Source organism: Oratosquilla oratoria, chromosome 10 (assembly GCF_046742065.1).
Source record: "Oratosquilla oratoria isolate Oo_2021 chromosome 10, ASM4674206v1, whole genome shotgun sequence".
NCBI classification, from domain to species: Eukaryota; Metazoa; Arthropoda; class Malacostraca; order Stomatopoda; family Squillidae; genus Oratosquilla; species Oratosquilla oratoria.
The window spans coordinates 6565669-6570969 of NC_134786.1; positions in this window are offsets into that span (position 1 = coordinate 6565669).

Genomic DNA, 5301 nt, shown 5'->3' on the forward strand with positions numbered 1-5301 from the left:
GGTGGTGGTGGTGGTGGTGGTGGTGGTGGTGGTGGTGGTGGTGGTGGTGGTGGTGGTGGTGGTGGTGGTGGTGGTGGTGGTGGTGTTGGTGGTGGTGGTGGTGGTGGTGGTGGTGGTGGTGGTGGTGGTGGTGGTGGTGGTGGTGGTGGTAGTGGTGGTATTGGTAGTGGTGGTATTGGCGGTGGTGGCGTTACTGGTGGTGGAGGTATTGGTGATGGTGGTATTGATAGTGGTGGTATTGGCGGTGGTGGTGGTACTGGTGGTGGAGGTATTGGTGATGGTGGTGGTATTGATAGTGGTGGTATTGGTGGTACTGGTGGTGGTGATCTTGGTGGTGGTAATATTGGTGTTGGTATTGGTGGTGATGGTGGTATTGTTATTATTATTTGTGGTAGTGGTACTGTTCATTGTGATCAGTAGTGATACAAATAAATGATTGCTGATGATAGTTATGCTGGTGATAAGGGAAATCTGGAAGATAGAGACGGAGGAACAAAGAAAAACATACTGTGGAAGAAAAGACACACGGGACAATGAGAGAAATGGAGAAGGAAGGACGAGAGGAAGGAAGAATAAACAGGAAGACGGTGAGGAGAAACAGGAAGAGTAGAAAAACTAGGAATAGAAGAGGAGGAGGAAGAGGTGGAGAAGACGGGGGTGAAGATAAAGGAGGACGAGGAGGAAGAGGAAGAGGAGGAGGAGGAGGAGGAGGAGGAGAAGGAAGAGGAGGTGCATAAGGTGGAGGAGGTGGAAGAGGAGGTAAAGGAGAAAGTGGAGTGGGAGAAAAAGAAGGAAGAAATGTTTATCATTTCGTGAGCAATGACCAGCGTTTCTATCCTAGGGGTGCAATGTCACGCCGAATGGGGAAAGTCATAAAGGTGGTGAAGTGGAGTTTTAAGAAGAAGAAGAGGAATGTGAGGAAGAAGAAGAAGAAGAAGAAGGAGAAGAAGGAGGAGGAAAAGAAGGAAGAGAAGGAGGAAAAGGAGGAGAAGGAGGAGAAGAAGGAGAAGGAGGAGGAGAAGGAGGAGAAGGAGGAGGAGGAGTAGAAGAAGGAGAAGAAGGAGGAGAAGGAGGAGGAGAAGAAGGAGGAGGAGGAGAAGGAGGAGGAGGAGGAGAAGGAGGAGGAGGAGAAGGAGGAGGAGAAGAAGGAGGAGGAGGAGAAGGAGGAGAAAGAAGAGAAGGAGGAGGAGGAGAAGGAGAAGAAGAAGAAGGAGGAGGAGAAGGAGGTGAAGGAGGAGGAGGAGAAGAAGGAGGAGGAGGAGAAGGAGATGGAGATGAAGATGAAAAAGAAGAAGGCGATGAAGACATTCTATGTAATTATCTGATGATACAAACCAAGAATAAAGCAAATGATGTGACAAAGCGAAAGAGAAGAAATAAGGCCTCGAATTCTATAGACACAAGACTGTACGAAAAGAAAGTACGTCGACCTCGAAGTCCAGTTTGAAAGACTCACAACATAAAAAGAATTTTTTTTGATAAGGAATGAATGTAACTCGTATCCAAAAAGGTGAAAGACTATTGAACTGTGCCAGAACTCGAGTCATAAGAGAAGAAAGCAATGGCCTCTGGGGCAATGTTGAGAGACAAGACATAAGAACAGAAGAACATAAGAACATAAGAACAGATGAAACATAAGAATGGAGGAGACTGCAAGAGACCACAAGGCCTACACTAGACAGTTCCATATCCATCACCATCTGTCACCTCCATACATAAAGTTGTCTAACAATTTCTTAAAACAACTGATATTTTCAGCGCTCACTACATTCTTTGACCACCCTATTAGTAAACCAATTCTTGCCTATTTCCTTCTTAAATCTAAATTTGTCCAGTTTAAATCCATTCCTTCGAGTCCTGCCCTGTTGTTTTAATATGATGACTTTGTTTGCATCACCCTTGTTAAAGCCTTTGATCCACTTGAACACCTCTATTAGATCACCCCACACTCTGCGTCTTTCCAGAGAATGTAAGTTAAGGTGTCTAAGCCTCTCCTCGTAAATCAATGTCGCATATTAAAAAGAGAGAGAGAGAGAAAGAAAGACACAATTACTAAAGGAAAAAAGGACGTCCAATAGGAGGTGTAGATACAAAATAAGAATAAGAACATGATAACAAGATAGCATTCAGCCAGGAATATTCTAAGTCGATTCCCTTTGTAATAAGTACAGAGCAAGGAATGTTAATTATGATGTTTTATATATTTTATTCTGGCTACCGTTCCACGATTTTATTCTTCAGTTGTTGAGGACGGCAGGGCATAGTGAAAATAGAAGAGTTCCCTGGTTGCTGATGATGTTCAACACCAATTTGATGTCCAGCGTTTGGTCTGTGTTTCTTATGATAACATTCACGATGGCGGCGACCATCGAGGTCATGAAGTCTGTTCCATTCCTGTTTATCCTTAAATCTCAGAGAATTTCCTTCAGGAGGAGGAGGAGGAGGAAGAAGAAGAAGAAGAAGAAGAAGAAGAAGAAGAAGAAGAAGAAGAAGAAGAAGAAGAAGAAGAAGTAGAAGAAGAAGAAGAAGAAGAAGAAGAAGAAAAAGAAGAACGCGAAAAAGAATGCGAAGAAGAACGCGAAGAACTCGAAGAAGAAAAAGAACGCGAAGAAGAAGAAGGCAAAGAAGGAGAAGAACGAGAAGAAGAAGAAGAAGAAGAAGGAGAAGGAGGAAGAGGAGGGGGAGAAAGAGGAGGAGGAGGAGAAGGAGGAGGAGGAGGAGAAGAAGGAGGAGGAGGAGAAGGAGGAAGAGGAGAAGGAGGAAGAGGAGGAGGAGAAGAAAAAGGAAAGTTTCAGAGATGTGAGACTGGTATTGTGAGTTGTGAGTAGAATTCTTGTTAAGAATTGCGGATCTCGTAGCCTTTCTGCAGATTCCAGAGGAACCGGGTAGATCGACGACGGCCGACCGGGCAAGACCCCGAAGACGTCTTCCTCTCATCCAAGACACCAAGAACTCACGAGGAGTAGAGGGCAGCGATGACGAAGACGGAGAGAAGGATGCAAATGACGGAAGACCTGGAAGGACGAAGTGGATACGGGGGTTGGTGCGGATGGGAGCCTGCTGATTCTAGTGCGGGTTCTCTTCAAAGGCAACTTGTGCAATCTAATCGGGCTTCTAGAACCTCGAGTTCTCATTCGCTCCTCCGCTCTGGGAACCAGCTACGGTTCCATTAGCCTTGGCTCTCCTTGCATTAGACCCATGATGTGGGAGCATTAGGCCTATACACGGCTGCCTGAGCATATTGCTGGCCCGAAACACCACATACATATGCGCCTATGTGTGTGTGTGTGTGTGTGTGTGTGTGTGTGTGTGTGTGTGTGTGTGTGTGTGTGTGTGTGTGTGTGTGTGTGTGTGTGTGTGTGTGATTCACCATGATCTTAGATCACGTGTTGGACTCGAGATTAACAGTTATTAACCTCCCGGACAAGAGCTCGGACCTCGTATGACCGATCTATGGGTAATACTGTGACCTTACACGCACACACACACCCCAACACCCCGATACTGAAATTATTTCAGCCCTGGGCGGGAGTCGAACCTGGACCACCGTAGTGGCAGACAAGAACTCTAACCACAGCGCCACGAGGTGTGTGTGTGTGTGTGTGTGTGTGTGTGTGTGTGTGTGTGTGTGTGTGTGTGTGTGTGTGTGTGTGTGTGTGTGTGTGTGTGTGTGTGTGTGTGTGCTTGTGCTTGTCATGTGTTTATGTATGCTTCCTTCGCGGATATGCATTATGAGTCTTCTGCTCACAGAACCATTGAATGTATGGAACATTAGAGAGAAGTCTACAAACTTCTATGGGGTAAATGTACTAGCACAACACATTAGCCTGTTTAAGGGGAATGTTGTCTTCAGTCAAATTATTTCTCATGTTAAAGCTGGAGACTTTACTATCTTCGTAGTACGTGATGAGGATCAATGTGGTGTGTAAGTTGGTGCATGTAACGTTACGTGCAATGATTTCTTTCAAAAGACGTTCATCTGTTTTGTATGCCCGTGTCATTTGATTTTTGTAATAAAATGTGTGTGTGGAAGGTGTCTTACTTTGTTCATGTTGTGTTATGGTGCGCGGCATGAAAAGCCTCCTCGCCTTATCAATGATGGAGTTGAAAAACCCATTACACAGGGGAACACTTTTTCAGTAACTTTGAGTTGCATTGGATATTATAACGGATTTTGAAAGAGTTTTAGGCGCTTATTTCAAATCTGAAATTAGTTTTTCTCTACAAGCTCTAGTTTGTATGCAATTTGAGGTTAATGATATTGTACATATGTGAACTTGCGTAAACCATGTATAAGCATTTTAACGTCCATATATATAGATAGCTTCTAATATTTTGATCATTCTTCTTTTGTTTCAGTTCAAACATGGCTTCCAGAATGAGACATCATTGCAGAAACAAGCCTGATGCCTTCTGCTACATATGTGGATGCTACACACTCAATCGTCAGAGACGTAACATATCCTCGTCCGTCAAGCGTGCCTACAAGGCATATTTTGAAGTTCATCTTGGTGATCAAGACAAGCAATGGGCTCCTCATGGTGTGTGACACAATGGTGAGGAAATGCTTCGTGACTGAACCAAAGGAAAACGCAAAGGTCTGCCTTTCGGAGTTCCAATGATTTGGCGCGAACCCACCAACCATGTAACTGACTGTTATTTCTGCATGGTAAACACAACGGGTGTTGGGAAGAAAAACCGACATAAGATTACGTATCCGAACATTCCCTCAGCTATTCGGCCTGTTCCGCACTCTGAAGAAGTACCTGTTCCAGTTTTCAAAGGCTTGCCTTCATTGGACGATAAAGACATTGGACATGATACAAGCCAGCAAGACAGTTGTGACAGTGAATTGTCAGAAAAGTGTTCACAATCGGAGGACTGTTCTTCAGACACTGAACCTTTCCCCGTCCCTAAGCCTCTTCCCCAGGCTGAACTGAATGATTTAGTGCGGGATTTAGGTCTTTCAAAGAAAGCAGCAGAGCTTTTGGCATCAAGATTACAAAGCAGAAATCTTGTTGATCACTCTGTTAAAGTATCATATTTCAGAAAGCGTGACCAGCTTTTTGTGACCTTCTTTTCAAAAGACAGACAGTTTGTTTACTGCCATGACATCCCAGGGCTTCTCAAAGAACTGGGTGTACCTTACTATAGTCCTGCTGAATGGAGACTCTTTTTAGACAGTTCAAAACGCAGTCTAAAGTGTGTTCTTTTACATAATGGCAATGTTTATGGAGCAGTACCTGTCGGTCACTCAGTGCATTTGCGGGAAGACTATGATGATATGAGAATGGTCATGGA